The sequence below is a fragment of the Canis lupus genome, chromosome 19, assembly GCF_048164855.1.
Source record: "Canis lupus baileyi chromosome 19, mCanLup2.hap1, whole genome shotgun sequence".
In the NCBI taxonomy this organism is placed as follows: domain Eukaryota; kingdom Metazoa; phylum Chordata; class Mammalia; order Carnivora; family Canidae; genus Canis; species Canis lupus.
This window is the reverse complement of record NC_132856.1, coordinates 49,108,952-49,136,065: the sequence shown is the minus strand read 5'-3', so window position 1 is coordinate 49,136,065 and position 27,114 is coordinate 49,108,952. Positions and strand designations below refer to the sequence as shown.

The 27,114-nt window shown below is 38.9% G+C and overlaps 1 pseudogene; it reads right to left on the bottom strand.

The window, feature by feature from the left end:
- Positions 1-4,341: 4,341 nt before the first annotated feature.
- Positions 4,342-5,294, bottom strand: LOC140611438 (olfactory receptor 7A17-like; annotated as a pseudogene).
- Between the last annotated feature and the right edge of the window lie 21,820 nt (positions 5,295-27,114).

Below are 27,114 nucleotides of genomic sequence, written 5' to 3'. Positions count from 1 at the left end.
CTAAAATATAAATGTGACTTACTTACTTAGTTTATGTATTTATTAAAGATTTATTTATTTATTTTAGAGAGAGAGCACAAGAGAGAGAGCATGCATGTGCAAGTAAGAGGGAGGACAGGGGTAGAGGGAGAAAGAATCATGAAACAGACTCCCCACTGAGCATGGATCCTGCCGAGGTGCTCAAATCTAGGACCCTAAGATCATGTCATGAACCAAAATGAAAAGTCGGACCCTCAACTGGCTAAGCCACCCAAATGCCCCTTTTATGTATTTTTAAAGTAATCTCTGTGCCCAATGTGGGGCTTGAACTCATGGCCCAGAGATCAAGTGTTCCATGCTCTGCTTGCCAGGCTGGCTCAGTTGATGGAACATGTGACTCTCGGTCTCAGGATTTTGATTTTTTAGATCCACATTGGAAGTAGAGGTTACTTAAAAATAAAATCTTAAAAAAATCACTTGCCCCACTGAGACAGCCAGGTTCCCATGACATGAGAGATTTAAATATAAAATTTTTAATATAAATTCTGACCTTGAGCCCTTTGTGTTTTAGGTTTTAAAAAAAAGGAATTTATTACTAAAATTAACTTTGCCCATTCTACTTTAAATTTTTGTGTCTAAATACCAACATTCTTTTGATTTCATGCTAATTCAAACATTCACTCTTTATTTCTATCCTCTCCAAATTTCTTTCAGATTTAATTTCAACATAAAAGATGGGATTATTGAATCTGTGTCATACATACATGTGTAAGAGTGTATTTGTAGGAAGTAATGTACAAATGCACACATATATACAAGTGCATACACTCTTTACCCATTGAAGACTTCCTGGATTCACCAAATATTTCCAAATACTGTATTGATTCCTAACAACATCCACCTGACTTAGAAATAAGAAAACAGAGATTTCAGGTTGATTACATTTTTTACAATTATATAACAAACTTTAAAGCTTTTGTACAATTTCTTGAATTATACATAAGTGGATTTATGTGGTGTCTTAATTTTTGTATGATTACCTGAATTCAGAAAATTTTACATTTTAAATGTGTGTTTTCTTACGTGTCATTGCAATTCAATTCTTTGTGTAAAAGAAAAAATCCTGGGGGCACCTGGGTGACTCAGTGGTTGAGTGTCCGCCTTTGGCTCAGGTTGCGATCCCAGAGTTCTGGAATCAAGTCCCACAACAGCCTCTCCCCCCGCCCAGGGAGTCTGCTTCTCCTTCTGCCTATATCTCTGCTTCTCTCTGTGTGTCTTCCATGAATAAATACATAAAATATTTTTTTATTTTTTTATAATAAATTTATTTTTTATTGGTGTTCAATTTACCAACATACAGAATAACACCCAGTGCTCATCCCGTCCAGTGCCCACCTCAGTGCCCGTCACCCATTCACCCCCAAACCCCGCCCTCCTCCCCTTCCACCACCCCTAGTTCGTTTCCCAGAGTTAGGAGTCTTTATGTTCTGTCTCCCTTTCTGATATTTCCCACACATTTCTTCTCCCTTCCCTTATATTCCCTTTCACTGGAGGGTATTAAGCTGAGTGAAGTAAGTCAATCGGAGAAGGACAAACATTATATGTTCTCATTCATTTGGGGAATATAAATATAAATATAAAATATTTTTTAAAAAAGAGAAAAAATCTGTCAAAACTAATCAATGAATCCAACAGGATATAAAGTCAAAATACAAAAACTGGTTGCAACTTTATACACTAAAAAAAAAAACATCAGAAAAAGAAATTAAGAATCCCATTTACAACTACACCAAGAAGAATAAAACACCTAAGAATAAATTTAAACAAGGAGGCAAAACATCTGTACACTGAAAATTATAAGACACTGCTGAAAGAAATGAAAGATGACAAAAAGAAATAGAAATATATTTCATGTTGATTGGAAGAATTAATACTGTTAAATGACCATATTCCCCAAAAGCAATCTGTAGATTCAGTGTAATCCCTGTCAAAATTCCAACAGCATATTTTACAGAAATAGAACAAATGCTCCTACAAATTTTATGGAATCACAAGACCCGAATAGCCAAAGTAATCATGTGCTGGAGGCAGCACACTCCCTGATTTCAAAGTGTATTACAAGCTATGGTAACCAAAACAGTATCATGTTAGCATAAAAAGCACACAGTTAAATGGAACGAAATAGAGAGTCCAGAAATAACCCACAAATCAGTGGTTAATTAGTTTATGACAAAGAAGGCAATAATATATAAAAGGAAGGATCAGTCTCTTCAATAAATGGTCATATGCAAAAAAAATTCAATTGGACCACTATCTTACACCATAGGCAAAAATTAACTCAAAATGGATTAAAGTCTTGAATATAAGACCCAAAGCCATAAAACTCTTAGAAGAAAACATATTGGTCTTGGCGATGAGTTTTAGGATTTAACACCAAAAGCAAGAGAACAAAAGCAAAACTAAACAAGGTCTACCTCAAAGCAGATGGTTTCTTCATCAACAAAATGAAATGGCAGGGAATGTTTGCCAAATCATGTATCCAAGGGGTAAATATTCAAAATATATAAAGAACTCTTACAACTCAACAGCAACAAACAATCTGATTAAACAATGGGCAGAGGATCTGAATAGACATTTTTCCAATGAAGACATACTGATGGCCAACAGGTCCATGAAAAGATGACCAACACCACTACTCATCAGGGAAATGCAAATCAGAAGCACAATGAGATACCACCTCATACTTCTTGGAATGTTCAGTATCAAAACAACAAGAAACAGCAAGTGTTGATAAGGATGTGGAGGAAAAGGACCCTGAATACTGTTGGTGCAGTTGTAAATTGGGGCAGCCACTATGGAAAACAGTGTGGAGGTTCCTTGAAAAATTAAAAATAGAAATATTACATGATCTAGCAATTCTGCTTCTGAGCATTTATCTGAAGAAAACAAAGACAGAAATTCAAAAAGATATGCAAACCCCATTTCATTACAGCATGATTACAATAGCCAAGACATGGAAACAACCTTGATGTTTGTGAGTGGATGAATGGACAAAGAAAGGTGCTGCACTGAGTGATGTATGGATATATTGAATGCCTACATTGTACATCTGAAACTAATGTAACACCATATGTTAACTCTCCTGGAATTAAAATTATATATATATATAATTTCTAATATATATATTATAATATATATATATTACAATATTATTTAGCCATTAAAGTGAATGAAATGCTGGCATTTGTGACAGCATGGATGGAGCTTGGGGGCATTATGCTCAGTAAAATAAGTCAGACAGAGGAAGATAAAAACCATATGATTTCACGTAAGTGTGGAATCTTTAAAAACAAAACCAAGTTTGTGGATACACAGTACAGACTGGTAATAGCCTGTGCTAGGGGGTGGGGAGTGGGTGAAATGGGCAAAAGTGTCAAAAGGCACAAATTTCCAGTTATAAAATGAGCAAATCTTGGGGATATCATGTCCAGCATGGTGACGATAGTTAACAAAACTGTACTGTAGATTTGAAAGTAGCTAGGAGAAGGGATCTTGACAATTATCATCATGAAAGAAAAGTATTTTTTTTACAGATGATAACCGAACTTATTTTGATCACTTTGCAATATATAAAATATTGAATCATTCCATTGTACACCTGAAATCAATGCAATGTGAAGTCAGTTATATTTTAACGACATCATCAACAACAGCAACAACAACAATAATGACAAGGGACAGTTCATCCATAACATTGGCTCAGGGTTGAGTCACAAGTATCATGGGCCTAGGTGAGCATCCCAGGCATTCTTAGCCTATAGGATCGCTATTCATAGGCTGAGGCTTAGGAGGACAACAATAAAATCTATCTCATCAGGAAGAGCAGATAGGGAGGAAAAAGGAATGACAACAAACCCAATGTGAAAACTGATTTTGTATTTTCTTCTATGATGAAATTATATAAATGGCCTTATGCCAAGTGCAGTTTTACCCATCTGAGTTATACAAGTCATGGTTATTCTTTCAAGAAGTCTAGGGAAATTTTGGTGTGATATATGTCATTGAAAAAACACTTGAAAGGAAATCATTTTTAAGAAATCGAAGAGGTCCTGTAAAAGATATAGAAGTTTTCAAATCTTTCTGATCCAAAGTTGGGAAGAGCTGTGGGCACATATGTAAATGGCAAAGGAAAAACTGTATATATATCACACAGAGCAGAGAGCTTAGTAAATGGAGTTTTCTGAAGTTGTATAGAGAGGTTGAATTCTAAGAAATGGAAATTTCAGGAAATATGTAGAAGCAAATTCTATTTCACAGTGATCAAAAAACATGACTTTGAGCCCTGCAATCAAGGGCACTTCTTCACCACCAAGACAATGTTCTTTTTATAACTGCCCTCCTGAAAAATCTCATCAGAGCCTCCTTTATATCTTTGTTCCTCAGACTGTAGATGAAGGGGTTCAGCATGGGCGTGATGACCATGTACATTACTGAGGCTACTGCACTTGCATGGGAGCTCTGGGTAACAGCAGAGCTAAGGTACACTCCCAGGACAGTGCAATAAAATAAGGAAACAACCAAGAGATGAGATACACAGGTGGAAAATGCTTTATACTTGCCCTGAGCTGATGATATTCTATGTATGGAGGAAATAATCTTGGAATATGAGCAAAGGATCCCAGCAAGGGGACCGCCAGCCAACAGCACAGCTGAAACATATATTATTGTGTCATTAAGAAAGGTATCAGAACAGGCAAGTTGGATCATCTGATGGAGTTCACAGAAAAAGTGAGGGATTTCCACCTCTGAACAGAAGGAAAGCTGCAAAACCATTAAGCTCTGTAATAAGGAATTCAGAACACTGATGATCCAGGACACCAGAACCAGCAGTCCACAGACCCGGGGATTCATGATGACCATGTAGTGCAATGGGTGACAGATGGCCACAAAACGATCATAGGCCATCACAGCCAAGAGAAAGTCATCCCAGCCTGCAAAGAGTAAGGAAAAGCAGATCTGGCTGATGCATCCTGTATATGATATAAATTTGCTCTGTGTCTGTATATTTATCAGCATCTTGGGATGGTGGTTGAGGTGAAACAGATGTCTACAAAGGACAAGTTGGCCAGAAAGAAGTACATGGGAGTGTGGAGGTGAGAGTCAGAGCCAACAGCCAGGATAATGAGCAAGTTTCCAAACACAGTGATGAGGTACATGAAGAGGAAAAGTCCAAATATGGGGAGCTGAAGTCCTGGTTTATTTGACAATCCTAAAAGAAGAAATCTTGAAATTTGTGTATCATTTCCTGGTCCCATGTGGTGGTTGTGATGATTAGGAATTAGAAAAGATGATTAAGTTTTACAGAAATGGTCATTAGTAACATGGTAAAAATGCTATAATTAAAATGACATGTGGGGGAAAATGAGGCATACAAGCAAGTGGATGAGGTGTTATCTTTACTGGGAGTTCAGGAAGACCTAAAACAAGGTGATATTTGAAAAAGACCTCAGGGAAATCTGTAGGAGAGACACAAGTATATCTGGGGACATGTGGGCCCTAGAGGAGAAAGAGCCAGTGCAAAGACCGGAGCAAGACACTTGTTTTGGATGTCCAGGATTCAAAATAGAGCCAGTGTGATCGGGAAATGAGCAAGAGGGAGAGTGATTACAGGTGGTGTCAGGAATGTTGAGGAACAAGGTTGCCTTCCCACTGCAGCTGAGACTTCAAGACACAGGGAGTCCTTCATTCATAGTGTTCCTTGCACTTCAATAATTTGTTTCCAAGGGATCCTGTCAACAAAAATAGATCCCTTCCTTATTTCCAAGTGTTGGTTAAGATCCTGGAGTCTGTATTTTAAAGGTCCCATATTGGCACACTATGGACTCCTGGGGCTATGTGACTACCAGGCTCTTCTCAGCCCCAGCTACAATATTTAGGAAAGAAATGATACCAGTTAGGCTCTCAATATCAAATTATCATTATTATAACATGTATAGAAAAATCCTCAAATTCCAGTTGGTAAGACTTCCATGAACATATAACTTGGTGCTCTAATTTAATGACCATTTTGTCTTGCATTTAGCTAAGAATAAAAAAATTCAAAAGGAAGAGAAAAGAAAGAGGATGGAGAAAGGTCTAATGAGCCCAAATGGTTCCTGATAGATAATGATGATGAAAAAGCTTCCCTGGTTCTGGCTGCATTCCAACCCTAGATATATCCCTTTGATGACCAGAATAGCTAATAATGCTGCAAAAACCAATTTCTCCAAAGAGAAAAAGGTGATGTATTTATGGTATCAAGACAGCATAATGTATGAACATCCCCTAGAAATATGAATTAAAGGAATACATCCACAATTGACTGAAGGAAATACACAACATACAAAAATAGCAGGAATTTATCAAGATGAAATAGTGAAAGACTTTTCTAAGTGATATTAAATACAAAATCTTAGAATCCATGGATGAGTTTTGAATCCTGGATCTACAACACATGAGATGTTTGAATTTGGGAAGAAAAAACTATTCTAAAATGTTAATATTCTCACCAGAGTAGTGGGGGTGGTGGTATCCATACGGTGGTCAATGGATTGACTCCATATATGTAAAAAGTTGAGCATAGTTCCTTCCTATTAGTATATGAATGGTCTTTCTCTCTGTTCAGTCAAGTTTGTATGTGTGTGAGTGTACATACACGTGTATTTGTGTGTTTGCATGTGTACACATTCTCGGTCATAATGCAAAAGGTATATTTACTGTGGGTAGTTAAAAAAATTGGAATCCACTATAGTAAAGGAAAACAATGGTTTTAATATAAGGCCAGTGCTTGCTAATGTGATGAAAATGTATGAATGAAGAGTCCATTGGAAGACCAGGTTGCAGAGGGAAAAGGCAGTCAGCGTGGGTGCTGATGTGACATCAGACTCCAAGGAGCCCATGCTGACTCAAGCTCCTAGTCTAATTGTTATTCCTGTCCTTACTCCCAGTTTATTTGGCTACACTGATTTTTATGTTTCCTGAAGGTGGATGAGGCTGACTTCTTCTGTTACTTTCCTGGGTGTCATTCCTTCCTTTGTTATTTTGGGCTTTGGGATTTGATCTTTGTTTGACACAAAATCCAATGGGTATGTGCCAATCCTGGTTCTCTCTTCCTTGTCTGCCATGCAGAACACTTCTAAGATAATACTCTGCTAAGTCTTGCAGAGTCTTGTTCTGTGACAATATATCCCCTTTCTGTATATAATTTATCCTTGAAGACCCTGTGTAATATGAGCACTTATTTCCCTGTTCTCCATTATAACGTATGCTCCAAAGGAGTAGCAGCCTCACGTACTTTGTTCATGTCTTTGTGTTGACAATGGTACACATTTGTATAGAAGCAATAATTTTAAATGAGAGTTAATTAAATGGAGAGAATGGCAGGGGAAAAATTATGTTAAATATGGTGGATTTAAGTAATTTTCTTAAAATTAAACAATGTCTGGGAAGCCAGGTTGGCTCAGCAGTTTAGCGCCACCTTTGGCCCAGGGTGTGATCCTGGAGACCCGGGATTGAGTTCTATATCAGGCTCCCTGCATGGAGCCTACTTCTCCCTCTGCCTGTGTCTCTGCCTCTCTCTCTCTCTCTCTCTCTCTCTCTCTCTCATGAAAAAATAAATAACATCTTCAAAAATCTAAACAATATCTAATACTAACATCTTACAGAAAAGATATACAATAGCAACCCTCATATCAATATGGGTCACTAACTCAGGATGAAATGGCTAAAGGCTTTGAAACAAAAGACTAGGAAAACATTATTTTTAATACACAGTGGGAAGCAGTAGCTAATGTTATAATTTTATCATATGTAACCACAAATAGACTCAATCATGCATATGAAAGGATGCAGAGGATCTTTAGTTGAATACAAAGAACATGTTTCACATGATGACAGGAGATACTGTTTTTTTTTTTTTTAGGAGATACTGTTATTTTAAAAAACAGACCTAATTCCAAAATATAAAATGATAGAAATAAGGACAATTAGATGTGTAGTAAGGTGGCAATATGTATAAAAAGCAATTCTTACTACGAAGAATGCAGAAGAATTTCAGCATTTTAAGGCAATGAGGGAAACAGGAATGAGATCAACTGATAGATTTGATCACACAAAATACATAGGCTATCACTATTCCATCAATACGTCTATACACAATACAAGGGTTTAATGGAAAACAACAAACCTATTGAAAGTATTGCCATTCTTTTTTTTAAAGAATGGGATCAAAACACATTAAAAACACATAGATCCCAGTACATGGCAGCAAGTTACTTGCAAAAACAATTTGCATATAGGAAGTAAATGACTAACAAAGTAAAAAATATATTCATTCTCATTAGTAATAAAATCATTGCAAAGTAATGCTCCTTGGCATATCCTTACATGCATATTAAGTACATTTTCCCCCTGGTGAATACTAATGGGAGAGATGATACTGTGAAATGTATGTCTCAAAAACTAGTGTCACAAGGTAATATTTCCCTCCATGGGCCTGGATCCTTCTAATAAATACAGAACAAAGTAAATGCACCCCAGCTGAAAAATCTTGAAAAATGCTCACTCCACTTCTTCTTTTTTTTTACATTTTAAAATTTAGATTCAATTCAACATATAGTATAACACCTGGTGCTCATCTCACTCCACTTCTCACATTTCTAAGCCTAATACTCTGTTTTCCTACTGTCCTTAGCTCCAAAACTCCCTGAACTTGTTCTCATTTCACTGGAACTACTTTATGCCCTCATTCCTGCCTTTGTGTCATCCAGCTGGACTTCCATTCCTACAACATATTGTCAACAATGACGCCTATATTACTGAGTCAAATTAATGTTTCTTTTAAAAATATATTAAATAAATTATTTTTAACCTTAGTAGTCAACCCCACAAGCAAACATGAAATTCTGGACTCTGGGATAGGCTGATTAGGCTCTCAGGTGACCTCAGGTAAAGGTTTTCGGGTTCCATTCTCTCTCTGATCCTTTCCTGAAATTCCTGTTGAGCTCTCAGACTCACCTGGATGGGGCCTATAAGATCAAAGTCTCCATGTGAAGGTCCCAAGTCTTCCCTCAATAGTTAATGAGATCAGAGCTCTGTTCCCAGACAGGACAACTGGAAATAGTAAACCATGGGTCCCCCAGCCAGACCTAGGAACGTAAAAGCAACATTCATATCCTGTCCTGCACAAGGATGTACCTGGGAAGGGACTGCAACAAAGGAGGTATTTACAGCTACCTGTGTCTCTTCATTAGGAACTGTTTCCATTGTTACTCCCACCTCCGAGCATATTATTTCCCCATAGACCTCTCATCTGGACAGAAAGGACATTTTTCCTGTGGATTCTTTATTCCTAGGAAACTATATTAGAAACCAGGGGAATCCAGTTTTTAATTACTTCTTCCCCATGATCTTGCCTGCCTTTCAGAGCTCTAACCTCCTTGCATTTTTCCCAATTCTGAGTTCATGTTTTCTCCAAATCTAAGACTGAGGAACCTACTTAAACAAGTCTCTTGGACCTTCAGCATACTGCATATGGCAGAGAAGATCTCCTGATAGCTCTATAAAATTGCTATTCCCTCTTCAACAAAAGAGAGTGATACATGAATCTACTATAAACATATTGGCAGTGTGCTGTTGCCTTCATGATGCTTTTAACTAACCAATCAGGTTATTCATGCTGATAACACAAATTCAGAGCTGTCATTTAGTGCTCCAATTTAAAAAGTTTTTCAATTATGAGATATTTAAATCTTTTTAGGCATCACACATGGAGTTGAGAATCCCATGTGGATTGTTTTATTTCATTTCTATAAAGGTCCATTCTGTAAGGTCTGTACTATAATGAACCTTAGTCTACACTTTTAAAAGTGGGGCTCAGAGTGTGCAATGAGCTACCCAGAGTTATGAGCTGAGGAAGGGATGTGCTTTGACTTTAACTCCAAGAAGATATTTTCAGTTCTCATGCAACTGGAAGCAGCTTACACTGAGCCTGGCTCCCTGGCAAGGCATGGTGCAACTCCACCCAGGCAAAGACATCTGAGAATCAGTGCAGTAGGCCCCTCCCACAGAAGACCAACTGGAAGAACAGGTGAATAGCAAGTTTATGGACCATACAGGACTGCAGAATTCCAGTCCTAGGGGAAAATAGTACATAGAACTCAAGGTTTTTTCTCATGATTCGTTTATCATTCAGTTTAAAATTTTCTTTTTTTTTCTTTTTTCCCTTTTAACTAGTTTATTTTATCAACTCTTTGTTTTTAAATCTTTTTTAAGCTTTCATTTTTTACACTTACATTTTATATATACAGCCTTCATTTGTGACTTCACTTCACTCTATTCAATTTTATTTCTGTAAATCTATGTGTATATATACACATATATACTTCTGTAAATATATATTTTTTCTATATATATATATATATATTTCTTTACAATTGTGGGATTTATTGTCTTGTAACACAGACCAAAATACACTCAGGACCATGCAGATTACCCGGTTTCTCCACCCTGTGAGATTATATTCTATCACCTCATTTTATTTCCTTTCAGCTTTTTGTGTTTTTTCTTTTTCTTTTTCTTTTTCTTTTCTACTGTCTGATCTCTTCAAATTTCTCTAGTGTGTATTTCACTTGGGTTGAGGTTGATATTTTTCATGGTGTTCACTTGTTCATCCATTCTTATCTGGATAAAATGATGAGAAGGAGAAATTCACAACAAAAGAAAGAACCAGAGATAATACTCTCTGCCACAGATGTCATCAAAATAGATATAAGTAAAATGTCAGAACCAGTCATTCAGGATAACAATTTATATAGTAGCCGGTCTTGAAAAAAAGCATAAAAGACACTAGAGAATCTCTTAGTGCAGAAATGAAATTGAATCAGGCCAACATAAAAATGCTCTAAATGATATGCAGTTTAAATTGGATGCTCTAACAGCTAGGGTAAATGAGGCAGAAGAGAGAGTAAGTGAATAGAAGACAAGTTGATGAAAATAAACAAAGCTGAAGAAGAGACAAAAACAACTAATAAGGACACATCAAGAAATCAGTGATGCCATAAAACAACAAAAAAACGAGAATTATTGGAAGTACTGGGGGAGAAGAAAGACAGAAAGAGAGAGAACCAGTGAGAATGGGGAAAATTAACAAGGCAGGAAACAACAAATGTTGGAGAGGATGTGGAGAAAGGGGAACGCTCTTGCACTTTTGGTGGGAATGTGAACTGGTGCAGCTACTCTGGAAAACTGTGTGGAGGTTCCTCAAAGAGTTAAAAGTGGATCTGCCCTACGACCCAGCAATTGCACTGCTGGGGATTTACCCCAAAGATACAGATGCAATGAAACACCAGGACACCTGCACCCTGATGTTTATAGCAGCAATGTCCACAATAGCCAAACTGTGGAAGGAGCCTCGGTGTTCATAAAAAGATGAATGGATAAAGAAGATGTGGTCTATGTGTACAATGGAATATTACTCAGCCATTAGAAACGAAAAATACTCACCATTTGCTTCGACGTGGATGGAACTGGAGGGTATTATGCTGAGTGAAATAAGTCAATCGGAGAAGGACAAACATTATATGGTCTCATTCATCTGGGGAATATAAAAAATAGTAAAAGGGAATAAAGGGGAAAGGAGAGAAAATGAGTGGGAAATATCAGGGAGGGAGAAAGACCATGAGAAACTCCTAACTCTGGGAAACGAACAAGGGGTGGTGGAAAGGGAGGTGGGCAGGGGGTGGGGGTGACTGGGTGACAGGCTGAGGGGGGCACTTGATGGGATGAGCACTGGGTTTAATGCTATATGTTGGCTAATTGAACTCCAATAAAAAAAAAGATTTAATCCTAGGTATCATATGCTTTTTGGCACAATTGTAAATGGGATCAGCTTCTTAATTTATCTTTCTTCTGTCTCATTGTTAGTTTATAGAAATGCAACTGATTTATGTGAGTTGATTTTAAATTCTGCAACTTTATTCTTCTATGAGTTCTAAAATTGGGAGTGGAGGCTTTTGGATTTTCCACATAGAGTATCATGTCATCTGCAAAGAGTGAGAGTTTGACTTCTTTGTCAATTTGGATGCCTTTTGTGTCTTTTTGTTGTCTGATTACTGAGGATAGCACTTCCAGTCCTATGTTAGTAGCAGTGGGGATAATGGATATCCCTGTCATGTTCCTGACCTTAGGGGAAAACTCTCATTTTTTACCCACTTAGAATGATATTCACTGTGGGATTTTTGTGCTGTGGGCTTTTTGTGTATGATTTTTATTATATTGATATATGTTGTCTCTATCCCTACACTGGGAAGAGTTGTTTTTTTTTTAAATATTTTGTTTATTTATTCATAGACACACACACACACACACACACACACACAGGGAGAGAGAGAGAGAGGCAGAGACATAGGCAGAGGGAGAAGCAGGTTCCATACAGGAAACCCAATGCTGAACTCGATCCCGGGTCTCCAGGATCACACCCCAGGCTGCAGGCGGTGCTAAAACACTGTGCCACCAAGGCTGCCCTACACTGGGAAGAGTTTGAATCAAGAAAGCATGCTGTACTTGTCAAATTTTTTTCTGCATCTATTAAGAGGCTCATATGGTTCTTGTCCTTTCTTTTATTAATGTGGTTCTGTATCCCTGTCTGATATTTCCCACTCATTTTCTCTCCTTTCCCCTTTATTCCCTTTCACTGTTTTTTATATCCTAGGAGTAAATCTAACCAAAGAAGTAAAAGATCTGTACTCAGAAAACTGTAGAACACTCATGAAAGAAATTGAGGAACCAGAACGAAATGGGAAAATATTCCATGTTCATGGATTGGAAGAGAAATTATTGTTAAAATGTCTGTGCTACCTAGAGCAATCTATACATTCAATACAATCTCTATCCAGATACCATCAACTTATTTCACAGAATTGGAACAAGTAATCATAAAATTTGTATCCAACCAGAAAAGACCCTGAGTAGCCAAAGGAATGTTGGAAAAGAAGCCAAAGCTGTTGTCAACACAATTTGGGACTTCAATTCTATTACAAAGCTGTAGTAATCAAGACAGCATGGTTCTCACACAAAATCAGATACATAGATCGGTGGAACAGAATAGAGAACCTAGAAATGGACCCTGAACTCTGTGGTCAACTAATCTTCAACAAAACAAGAAAGAATATCCAGTGGAAGAAAGACAGTCTCTTCAACAAATGGTGTTAGGAAAATTGGACAGCCACATGCAGAAGAATGAAATTGGAACATTTTCTTACACCATATATACAAAAAGACTCAAAATCCAGGATGCCTGGGTGGCTCAGCGGTTGAGCATCTACCTTTGGCTCAGAGCATGATCCCAGGACCCAGGATCCCACATTGGGCTCCTTTCAGGCAGCCTGCTTTTCCCTCTGTCTATGTCTCTGCCTTTCTCTGAATAAATAAATAAAATCTTTAAAAAAAGAGGAATCTATTAAAATCCTAAGGGGGGGCACCTGCGTAACTTAGTTGGTTAAATGTCTACCTTGGGCTCAGATCATGATCCCAGGGTCCTATTATCAAGCCCCATATAGGGCTCCCTGATTAGTGGGGAATCTGCTTCTCCCACTTCCTCTGCCTCTCCATCCCCATTCATGCTCACTCTCTGTCTCTCTGTCTCTCTCTCTCTCTCTCTCTCTCTCTCCCCCCACCTCAAATAAATAAGTACAATCTTTAAAAAAATTCGAAGGGGGAACACAGGAAGCAACCTCTTTGACCTTAGCCACAGCAACTTTTTGCCAGACACATTTCCAAAGGCAAAAATGAACTATTAAAACTCACCAAGATATACATTTTTTGCACAACAAAGGAAACAGTCAACAGAATGGGAGAATATATTTGCAAATGTCATATCAGATAAAAGGCTAGCATCAAAAACCTATAAATAACTTATCAAACCTAATACCCAAAGAACAAATAATCTAGTTAAGAAATGGGCAGAAGACATGAACAGACATTTCTCCAAAGAAGACATAGAGATGGCCAACAGACACATGAAAAAATGCTCCATATCACTTGGCATCAGGGAAATACAAATCAATACTACAATGAGATACCATCTTACACCAGTTGGAATGCCTAACATTAACAAGACAGGAAACCAAAAATATTGGCAAGGATGCAGAAAAGGGGAAACTCTCTTGTACTGATGGTGAGAATGCAAGTGATACAACAATTCTGGAAAACAGTATGGAGGTTCCTCAAAAAGTTAAAAATAAAACTATCCCCTGTACCTCTAAGGTGTTATTTTTTATAGCAAAGAAGAATTAAGATAGCAGATTGAATAGGGTTGCTAATCAGCTGCCATTAATATAAAAAGATTACCTATAATTGTCCCAGTGGGACTAAGGTAATCACAATGGCCCTCCAAATGTTATTGAAGGAGACAAGAGTTGGTGTCAGATTTTGAAAATCCTACCCTGCTAGCTCTTAAGGTGGAGGAAGAGCCATGAGCCAAGGAATACAGGTGACCAAAAATTGAGACTAGAATTGGAAAGAAAACAGATTTTCCCTTGAAGCTCTAGAAAGAACTCGTCCCAGCAGACATGTTGCTATTAGCCGAATGAGACTCCATCCAAGCTTCTGCCTCCAGAATTGTAAGAGCATGAATGTATTCATTTTAAGCAACTAGTGTGGGGCAATTTTCACCAGCAAAAGGAATTTCATAGGGACATAATCAATAATATTATTTGAAGGTATTAAGTTTAAGCTTTCCAATTGACTCATGGCTTCCTTTGGGTAAGGGCAATTTGCATTTGAAAAAAAACACTTAGAAGAAAAAACATTAAATCAGTTTGGAAAGAAGACAGATAATAAAGATTTCAGCAGAACTCAATGAAATAGAGACCAGAAGAACTGTGGAACAGATCAACAAAACCAGGAGTTGGTTTTTTGAAAGAATTAATAAGATACATAAACCCTTGGCCAGCCTTATTAAAAGAAAAAAGACTCAAATTAATAAAATCGTCAATGAAAGAGGAGAGATCACAACCAATACCAAGGAGATACAAACAATTTTGAAAACGTATTATGGGCAGCTATACTGCAATAAATTAGGCAATCTAGAAGAAAGAGATGCATTTCTGGAAAACCACAAATTACCAAAACTGGAAAAGGAAGCAATAGAAAACCTGAACAGGCCAATAACCAGGGAGGAAATTGAAGCAGTCATCAAAAACCTCCCAAGACACAAAAAGTACAGGGGCAGATGGCTTCCCAGGGGAATTCTATCAAACGTTTAAAGAAGAAATAATACTGGAGGCGGGGCAAGATGGCGGAAAAGTAGGGTCCCCAAGTCACCTGTCCCCACCAACGTACCTAGATAACTTTCAAATCATCCTGAAAACCTATGAATTCGGTCTGAGAGTTAGAGAACAGCTGGAATGCTACAGTGAGAAGAGTTTGTGCTTCTATCAAGGTAGGAATGGAATATTATTCAGCCATTAGAAATGACAAATATCCACCATTTGCTTCCACGTGGATGGAACTGGAGGGTATTATGCTGAGTAAAATAAGTCAATCGGAGAAGGACAAACATTATATGGTTCCATTCATTTGGGGAATATAAATAATAGTGAAAGGGAATAGAGGGGAAGGGAGAAGATATGGGTAGGAAATATCAGAAAGGGAGACAAAACATGGAAGACTCCTAACTCTGTGAAACGAACAAGGGGTGGTGGAAGGGGAGGAGGGCGGGGGACAGGGGTGACTGGGTGGCAGGTACTGAGGGGGACACTTGACGGGATGAGCACTGGGTGTTATTCTGTATGTTGGCAAATTGAACACCAATAAAAAATAAACTTATTATTAAAATATATATATACAAAAAATATCCAAAAGTAAAAAATAAAAATAAAAAAATTTTAAAAACGTAGGAAGATGGAAAACAAATAATAAGGAAATAAAAAAGCATCCAAGCAGGAGGGGCTACACGAGGAACCTGGCTAATGCCTTGGCGAGTGCCCCAGGACAGGAGAGCCCAGGCACAGAGAAGCAGGAGCTTTACCAATCTTCCTGGAAGGAAAGGCGCTGGCAGGGAGCTCAGGCAGGATCCCAAGAGGGGCATGGATGCCCTCAGGCTCCCAGGGGCACTAACAGAGGACCTGAGCCCCGGGAGAGCGCCTACACACCGCAGCCGAGCTCCCTAAATTTAGGGCTGCAGTGCAGCCTGGCGGCCCCGGGAGCAGCACGGGCAGTGGCTCCCCACAGAGGGGCCCCGGGAGCGCGATTCCAGTGGAGGCCCCAGAGCCCAGGGTGCTGGCAGACACAGCCCAGGATCTGGCGCTCCCCTCAGGACAGGAAGACACTGGGAGGACACAGGACAGCAAGGACGCTCTTGCCGACGGGCGGCCCTGAGTTGTGCAGATAGGCGCCATATGCCCCCCCAGAGCATTCAGGCCTCTGCGGACTGGAAGCTGCGGTAGTTACTGCAGGAGCTGACTCTGCAGTTGGAGAGTTAGCCACCTCCACTGTTGTTGTTCCTCCTTGTGTCACCTTGTACCTGGGACTGAGCAGGAGCCTCACAGGATAAACAACTCCCACTGAGCCATGCACATGGCAGGGGGCTGGTCAGCTCCCCCAGGTGCACACACCTGAGAATCAGCAAAGAAGGCCCCTCCGAAGAAGACCAGCTGGAAGGACAGTGGAAAAGCAGCTTATTGACCAAGCAGCGCTGAAAAGGTCCAGAGAAAGTCCAGGGATTGACACTATAGAATCAGAGGATACTCCCCCTTGTTTTTTGTTTTCTGTTTGTCTCCTCCCCAGCCTTTTTTTTCCTTTTTTTTCTCTCTTTTTCTCCTTTTTCCAGCACAACTTGTTTTTGGGCACTCTGCACTGAACAAAATGACTAGAAGGAAGAACTCACCACAAAAGAAAGAATCCGAAACAGTCCTCTCTCCCACAGAGCTACACAATTTAGATTACAATTCAGTGTCAGAAAGCCAATTCAGAAGCACAATTATAAAGCTACTGGTGGCCCTAGAAAAAAGCATACAGGACTCAAGAGACTTCATGACTGCATAATTTAGATCTAATCAGGCCGAAATTAAAAACCCACTATATGAGATGCAATTCAAACTGGAGGTAAAACGATGAGGATTAACAAGGTAGAAGAACGAGTGAGTGACAGAAGACAAGTTGATGGCAAGGAAGGAAACTGAAGAAAAAAGAGAAAATTAAAAGATCATGAGGATAGGTTAAGGGAAATAAATGACAGCCACAGAAGGAAAAATCTACGTTTAATTAGGGTTCCCGAGGGCGCCAAAAGGGACAGAGGGCCAGAATACATATTTGAACAAATCCTAGCTGAGAACTTTTCTAACTTGAGAAGAGAAGCAGGCATTCAGATCCAGGAGACAGAGAGATCACCCCTTGAAATCAATAAAAACCGCTCAACACCTCGACATTTAATAGTGAAACTTGAAAATTCCAGAGATAAAGAGAAGATCCTTAAAGCAGCAAGAGACAAGAAATCCCTGACTTTTATGGGGAGGAGTATTAGGGTAACAGCAGACCTCTCCACAGAGACCTGGCAGGCCAGAAAGGGCTGGCAGGATATATTCAGGGTCCTAAATGAGAAAAACCTGCAGCCAAGAATACTTTATCCAGCAAGGCTCTCATTCAGAATAGAAGGAGATATAAAGAGATTCCAAGATAGGCAGGAACTGAAAGAATATGTGACCAACAAACCAGTTCTCCAAGAAATATTAAGGGGGACTCTGTAAAAGAAAGAGGAAGTCCAAGGGAACAATCCACAAAAACTGACTGAATAGGTATCATAATGACACTAAATTCATATCTTTCAATAGTAACTCTGAACATAAATGGGCTTAATGACCCCATCAAAAGGCGCAGGGTTTCAGACTGGATGAAAAAGCAGGACACATCTATTTGCTGTCTACAAGAGACTCATTTTAGACCTAAGGACACCAACAGCCTGAAAATAAAAGGTTGGAGAACCATGTACCTTTCAAATGGTCCTCAAAAGAAAGCAGGGGTAGCCATCCTTATATCAGATAAACTAAAGTTTATCCCAAAGACTGTAGTGAGAGTTGAAGAGGGACACTACATTATACTTAAAGGATATTTCCAACAAGAGGACCTAACAATCATGAATATTTATTCCCTGAATGTGGGAGCCACCACGTATATCAATCAATTAATAACCAGAGTAAAGACATACTTAGATAATAATACACTTATACTTGGTGACTTCAATGTAACGCTTTCTACAATTGATAGGTCTTCTAAGCACAACATCTCCAAGGAAACAACAGCTGTAAATGATACACTGGACCAGATGGATTTCACAGATATTCACAGAACTTTATATCCAAACTCAACTGAATACACATTCTTCTCAAGTGCACATGGAACTTTCTCCAGAATAGACCCACTTACTGGGTCACAAATTAGGTATTAACCAATACCAAAAGAGGGGGATTGTCCCCTGCATATTTTCAGACCATAATGCTTGGAAACCAGAACTAAATCACAAGAAGAAGTTTGGAAGGGTTTCAAACACGAGAAGTGCAAGGACTATCCTGCTAAAAGATGAAAGTGTCAACCAGGAAATTAGGGAAGAATTAAAAAGATTCATGGAAACTAATAAGAATGAAGATACAACCATTCAAAATCTTTGGGATGCAGAAAAAGCAGTCCTGAGGGGTAAATACATCACAATACAAGCATCCATCCAAAAACTGGAAAGAACTCAAATACAAAAGGTAACCTTGCACCTAAAGGTGGTGGAGAAAAAACAGCAAATAGATCCTACACCCAGCAGAAGAAGAGAGTTAATATATATTCAAGCAAAACTCACTGAAATAGAGACCAGAAGAAGTGTGGAACAGATCAACAAAACCAGGAGTTGGTTCTTTGAAAGAATTAATAAGATAGATAAACCATTAGCCAGCCTTATTAAAAAGAATGGAGAAAAGACTCAAATTAATAAAATCATGAATGAGAAAGGAGAGATCACCATCAACAGCAGGAAATACAAACGATTATAAAAAATTATTATGAGCAGCTATACACCAATAAATTATGCAATCTGGAAGAAATGGACATATTTCTGGAAAACATAAGCTACCAAAACTGGAACTGCAAGAAATAGAAAACCTGAACAGGTTGGTGACCAGGGAGGAAATTGAAGCAGTCATCAAAAACCTCCCCCAAGACACAAAAGTCCATCGCCAGATGGCTTCCCAGAGGAATTCTATCACAGATGTAAAGAAGAAACCATAATTATTCTACTAAAGCTGTTCGGGAAGATAGAAAGAGATGGAGTACTTCCAAATTCGTTCTATGAGGCCAGCATCACCTTAATTCCACAACTAGACAAAGACCCCACCAAAAAGGAGAATTATAGACCAATATCCCTGATGAACATGGATGCAAAAATTCTCAATAAGATACTAGCCAATAGGACCCAACACTACATTAAGAAGATTATTCACCATGACCAAGTGGGATTTATCCCCGAGATGCAAGGCTGGTTCAACACTCATAAAGCAATCAATGTGATTGATCATATCACCAAGAGAAAAAACAATAACCATATGATCCTCTCAATAGATGCAGAAAAAGCATTTGACAAAATACAGCATCTATTCCTGATCAAAACTCTTGAGAGTGTAAGGATAGAGGGAACATTCCTCAGCATCTTAAAAGCCGTCTGCGAAAAGCCCACAGCAAATATCATTCTCAATGGGGAAGCACTGGGAGCCTTCCCCCTAAGACAGGAACAAGACAGGGATTTCCACTCTCACTACTGCTATTCAACATAGTACTAGAAGTCCCAGACTCAGCAATCAAACAACAACAAAAAAAAAAATAAAAATAAAAGGCATTCAAATTGGCAAAGAAAAAGTCAAACTCTCCCTCTTCGCAGATGACATGATACTGTAGATAGAAAACCCAAAAGACTCCACCCCAAGATTGGTAGAACTCATACAGCAATTCAGCAGTGTGGCAGGATACAAAATCAATACCCAGAAGTCAGTGGCATTTCTATACACTAACAATGAGACTGAAGAAAGGAAATAAAGGAATCAATCCCATTTTCAATTGTACCCAAAAGCATAAGATACCTAGGAATAAACCAAACCAAAGAGGTAAAGGATCTATACCCTCCAAACTACAGAGAAGTTATGAAAGAAATTGAGGAAGACACAAAGAGATGGAAAAATTTTCCATGCTCATGGATTGGAAGAATTAATATTGTGAAAATGTCACAATTCACACATAATTCAATTCCTATCAAAATACCGTGGACTTTCTTCAGAGAATTGGAATAAATCATTTTAAGATTTGTGTGGAATCAGAAAGGACCCTGAATAGCCAGGGAAATATCAAAAAGAAAACCATAGCTGGGGGCATCACAATGCCAGATTTCAGTTTGTACTACAAAGCTGTGGTAATCAAGACTGTGGTACTGGCACAAAAACAGACATAGATCAGTGGAACAGAATAGAGAATCCAGAAGTAGACCCTCATCTCTATGGTCAACTAATATTCAACACAGCGGGAAAGACTATCCACTGGAAAAAAGACAGTCTCCTCAATAAATGGTGCTGGGAAAATTGGACATCCACATGCAGAAGAATGAAACTGGACCATTTTCTTACACCATACACAAAGATAAACTCAAAATGGAAGAAAGATGTAAATTTGAGACTAGATTCCATCAAAATCCTAGAGAAGAACACAGACAACACCTTCTTTGAACTTGGCCACAGTAACTTCTTGCAAGATACATCCATGAAGGAAATAGGAACAAAATCAAAAAATGAATTATTGGACTTCATCAAGATAAGAAGCTTCTGCACAGCAAAAGAAACAGTCAACAAAACTACAAGACAACCTACAGAATGGGAGAAGAATTTGCAAATGAAGTATCAGATAAAGGGCTAGTATCCAAGATCTATAAAGAACTTATTAAACTCAACACCAAAGAAACAAACAATCCAATCAGGAAATGGGCAAAACATGAACAGAAATCTCACAGAGGAAGACATAGACATGGCCAACAAGCTCATGAGAAAATGTTCTGCATCACTGGCCATCAGGGAAATACAAATCAAAACCCCAATGAGATACCACCTCACACCAGGGGAATGGGGGAAATTAACAAGACAGGAAACAACAAATGTTGAAGAGGATGTGGAGAAAGGGGAATCCTCTTGCACTGTTGGTAGGAATGTGAACTGGTGCAGCCACTCTCGAAAACTGTGTGGAGGTTCCTCAAAGAGTTAAAAATAGATCTGCCCTACTACCCAGCAATTGCACTTCTGAGGATTTACCCCAAAGATACAGATGCAATGAAACACCGGGACACCTGCACCCCGATGTGTATAGCAGCAATGTCCACAATAGTCAAACTGTGGAAGGAGCCTTGGTGTCCATTGAAAGATGAATGGATAAAGGAGCTGTGGTCTATGTGTACAATGGAATATTACTCAGCCATTAGAAATGACAAATACACACCATTTGCCTCAATGTGGATGGAACTGGAGGGTACTATGCTGAGTGAAGTGAGTCAATCAGAGAAGGAGAAACATTTTATGGCCTCACTCATTTGGGGAATATAAAAATTAGTGAAAGGGAATAAAGGGGAAGGAGAGAAAATGAGTGGGAAATATCAGTGAGGGAGACAAAACACGAGAGACTCCTAACTCTGGGAAATGAACAAGGGGTAGTGGAAGGGGGGTGGGAGAGGAGTTGTGTTGACTGGGTGACAGGCACTGAGGGGGGCACTTGACGGGATGAGCACTGGGTGTTATTATATATGTTGGCAAATCAAACTCCAATTAAAAATATACTAAAAAATCAATTTGGAGACATTCTGCCCTACAGCTGGTACAGTTAATTCCTGGTGGCATAAATGTAAGTGTAGTCTGACTCTGAGGCCTTTGTAGTAGTAACAAAGGAAAAGAACTCATGGTCTGAATTAAGGTCACTTTGTAATTTCCAATTTTGTGCCTATATATCTACCTTTTACTTCATGTTGATTCAATCATTCATTCTTTTTAGTGCTATCCTCCACAACTCTCCCTCAAGTGTCCTTTCAATGTAAACGTTGAAATCAGAGATTGTCTCTGTGTGTACATATGTGGAAAGCATGCTTATTTTAAAGAAAATGTGTGTGAATATACACAAACAGACACACAAACACAAGACACAACCACTATACTAAAATATTTTCTTTTTTTTTTTTTAATTTATGATAGTCACAGAGAGAGAAAGAGAGAGAGGCAGAGAGAGAAGCAGGCTCCATGCACCGGGAGCCCGACGTGGGATTCGATCCCGGGTCTCCAGGATCGCGCCCTGGGCCAAAGGCAGGCGCCAAACCGCTGCGCCACCCAGGGATCCCCTAAAATATTTTCTTAAAAGTAAAAATTAAGGTCTATAAACTCTATTCTTTTTTTTTTACAAGATTTTATTTAAAGTTATATTTAGTGGTCCACGCTGCCTTCAGAAAAAAAGGAAAGAGCCTCAGGGAATTTAAATTTTTATCAATTACCTAACACAGCAGTCGGAGCTTACCTAACAGTCTTAGTATGCATAAATGGAGACTTACACTATCTACTCTTCATTTTCACATAGCTCCTTTAATTCATCAAATTCTATACTTAAAATATGCAGCTTATTGTGTGTTATTATACTCCAATCAGTTAACAAAATAGGAAAATATCTCTGGAGCAAGGCTAAGGATTAGCTCTAGAGCACAGATACCTGACTATTCATGGCAGGTTTGCAAGAGAGCTCTTCTAACAGGGAAGGAAAGCAAGTGTTATATGGATGTAAGAACAGTTGGGTGAAACTCAAACAATTCACATAAGTTCATTTAATTTCTAAACAGAAGAATAACTTGCATATATAAATGTAGCAATAGACCATTAATTAGCTGAGACAGAAGAGCACTATAGCCACACACAACAACATGGATGAGCCCTAGAAATACAATGTAGAGGTTCACACCTGACCACAGATCCCTGAGAACCCAGGAGATATCAGAAATGCTTCCCAGAATATGATGTCATTTGATTGTAAAGGTATTATTTATTAGGAGAAGAAAGGCAAGAGAAAGATATCTAAAAGTCAATCTCCTTACAACCTGCAGTCCCTGATGAATTACTGAGACATGCAGAGCATGACTCTCCTCCAGGAACTCCTGGCTGACTTAACGTTGATTCTTCATTAGAGACTCAAGACAATCTTACCTTGACAACAGTCAGACCTCTAAGGTCATCCTCAAGTTCAGGACACAGAAATTCCTTAGAAACTTACATTATCTCTACCCCCCCTCCATCCACAAACTTGAAAGTACAGAATCAATCATTCCTCACAATCCCAGTATAGCTCATTCTACCACCAGGTCCTGTTCCCATGCTATAATTTTAAAAAAGCATCTCTTTGCCTTCGTGGATGTATCTTGCAAGAAGTTACTGTGAGCAAAAATGAACTATTGGGACTTCATCAAGTTAAGAAGCTTTTGCACAGCAAAGGATACAGTCAACAAAACTCAAAGACAACCTACAGAATGGGAGAAGATATTTGCAAATGACATATCAGATAAAGGGCTAGTTTCCAAGATCTATAAAGAACTTATTAAACTCAACACCAAAGAAACAAACAATCCAATCATGAAATGGGCAAAAGACATGAACAGAAATCTCACAGAGGAAGATATAGACATGGCCAACATGCATATGAGAAAATGTTCTGCATCACTTGCCATCAGGGAAATACAAATCAAAACCACAATGAGATACCACCTCACACCAGTGAGAATGGGGAAAATTAACAAGACAGGAAACAACAAATGTTGGAGAGGATGCGGAGAAAAGGGAACCCTCATACACTGTTGGTGGGAATGTGAACTGGTGCAGCCACTCTGGAAAACTGTGTGGAGGTTCCTCAAACAGTTAAAAATATACCTGCCCTACGACCCAGCAATTGCACTGTTGGAGATTTACCCCAAAGATACAAATGCAATGAAACGCCGGGACACCTGCACCCCGATGTTTCTAGCAGCAATGGCCACGATAGCCAAACTGTGGAAGGAGCCTCGGTGTCCATCGAAAGATGAATGGATAAAGAAGATGTGGTTTATGTATACAATGGAATATTACTCAGCTATTAGAAATGACAAATACCCACCATTTGCTTCAACATGGATGGAACTGGAGGGTATTATGCTGAGTGAAGTAAGTCAGTCGGAGAAGGACAAACATTATATGTTCTCATTCATTTGGGGAATATAAATAATAGTGAAAGGGAATATAAGGGAAGGGAGAAGAAATGTGTGGGAAATATCAGAAAGGGAGACAGAACGTAAAGACTGCTAACTCTGGGAAATGAACTAGGGGTGGTAGAAGGGGAGGAGGGCGGGGGGTGGGAGTGAATGGGTGACGGGCATTGAGGGTTATTCTGTATGTTAGTAAATTGAACACCAATAAAAATAAATTAAAAAAAGCATCTCTTTGAACCAAAAATGTCTCAATATTTCTTCTTTACCAATGTGTTCAGCCACCTTGAATCAGTATGATATCTATCCCATTTGACAAGGCCAACCTGTTATATAGCAAGAGCTAACTGACACAATAATCCAAGTGAACAGCCATGAGGCAATTAGAATGTGTGCTGATTTTTTTAATTGGAGTTCAATTTGTCAACATATAGCATAACACCCAGTGCTCATCCCGTTAAGTCCCCCCCACAGTGCCTGTCACCCCAACCCCTCGCCCACCTCCCTTTCCACTATCCCTTGTTTGTTTCCCAGAGTTAGTTGTCTCTCATGTTCTGTCACCCTCTGTGTGCTGCTTTTTATTTGTGGCATATGATCTGACAAATGAGGAGAGCAGTTGTGATCATTCTCTTATTCAAGCTTATTTCCCATGACTTTATGAACAAGTGAATATGTGGACTTCCTTTTGCATCGCTTCACGAACTTAAAGGACATGCACATTTGTGCAGAAGAACTGGTGACCCTGACCCACATGACCAGCAGGACATTCAGCTTTCCTGTGAAGCATCCTGTGATCCTGCAGGGGGAAGGGATTTCTGAGAAAGGAGGTATGAAATGGATGATACTGATACTGCTCATTCACAATCCCTTAGCATTTGTGACAAATATTAGGAAGAGGGAATTATTTTGTGTAACAATAGAGAGAGTCATATTAGCAGGTAGAATTGAAAGTTTTCAAGTTGAAACATGAAGATAATGGTGAAAAAATACAGAAGACCCTAACTAACCCTTCATCTCAATGAATAAACCCCCTCAGTGTGGACACCAATGTTCCATGCTTCAATAAATAGATGCAGAGCATGAAATGTGATGTAAAATAAGAGAAGATAGAAGTATTTTGTGTAGTAGCAAAATGAGTGTTTTGAAATTTTGCTCTGTCATATTCATGATCAGCCTGACACTAAGAACATATAAAATCAATCCATTTACTCAAATTTGTCTTTCCATGTAGACTCAACTGGGAGAGATATACTTGCTAATCAGTGTTTGCAATGGCTGTGGTGGACTTTCCAGACACTTAGCTGAGTCACAAAGTAAAAACAAAATAAGATTAAAATTGAGAGGGAGACAAACCATAAGAGTCACTGAACTCTAGGAAACAAACTGAGGGTTGCTGGAGGGGATGTGGGTAGGTTAAAGGGATATTGGGTGATGGGCACTAAGGAGGGCACTTAATTTAATGAGCACTAGGTGTTGTATGTAACTGATGAATTACTAAGTCCTATCCCTGAAAATAAATAAATAAATAAATAAATAAATAAATAAATAAGACTGTGAGTGATTGTCAGACATTAAGCTGTCCCGAGCCTTGAAGCGCCTCTTCAGAAAACCCTGGGTAACCTAGATACTAACACATGAATGACCCTGCTTTCCCCCTACAGTGCCCAAATTCTAATCATAAAGAATTCTCCAATAAAGTGTGAACCTGCAAACTCCTCAACACTCTGGCCATGGACCCTAATAAAGACAGATCCCTCAGTGATGCTTTCTCTCCCCCTCAAAATGCCTCTTTTTGCCTCTGAGACATTCCTGTATGGCCATTGGGCATTCCATGAGCCCTCTGGGACCTGTGAGTAATAAACCTTGAAGGTTTTTCTTCTGTTTTCTTCTTTTTTTCTTTAAATTCAATTGTAGTGTTCAATAATTTATCAGTTGGTAAATTATTGGGTAGCGCTCCATCTTTATATCTTACTTATCCATTCAGCTGTCGATGGATATCTTGGCTCTTTCCCCAGTTTGATTATTGTGGACATTGCTGTTATGAACATTGGGGTGCAGGTACACTTTGGGTCACTACATTTGTATCTTGGGGGTAAACACCTACTACAGTAATTGCTAAGTTGTAGGGTAGCTCTAGTTTTAACCTCTCGAGGAACCTCCATTACATTTTCCAGAGTGGCTGTGCCAGCTTGCATTCCCACCAACAATGTAAGAGGGTTCCCCTTTCTCTGAAGCCTTGTCAACATTTGTTGTTTCCTGCCTTGCACAGTAAGATACCACCTTTACACCAGTCAGAATGGCTAAAGTTAACAAAACCTTATTTTTTTAGAGTTCTCTGATGGGTGTTGCTGAGGTATTTCTTGCAGTCTAATACCAATCAAAAGTCTGGTGCAGCCTCACCAGAGGCTCTGGTGCATCTTTGGGAAATATCTGCAAGCACATGGGTACAGGGGAGTGGCTGGGCTTTCCTAGCCTGATCATCCTTGCCAAGAGCCTGAGCCTTAAAGGGAATAAGGTTAGAGTCCACATTATCAGGAAGAGGAGAGAAAGTAGTGATGGGAAAAGATTGACAGACTCTAGATGAAAATGGGGGTTTTGTATTCTCCTCTACAGTAAAATTATGTGAAAGGCTTAGTAGCCAAGTGTAGGTTTTTTCATATGAAGAATACAGCTCATGATTATTCTTTTTTTTTATTTTTTTTTATTTTTTTTTAGCTCATGATTATTCTTTTGGGAAATCTAGGGAAAATTATTTGGCATGATATAAGTCATTTGAAATGAAATTACTTTTAGGAAATCCATGTCCCATGTAAGTTACAGAAGTT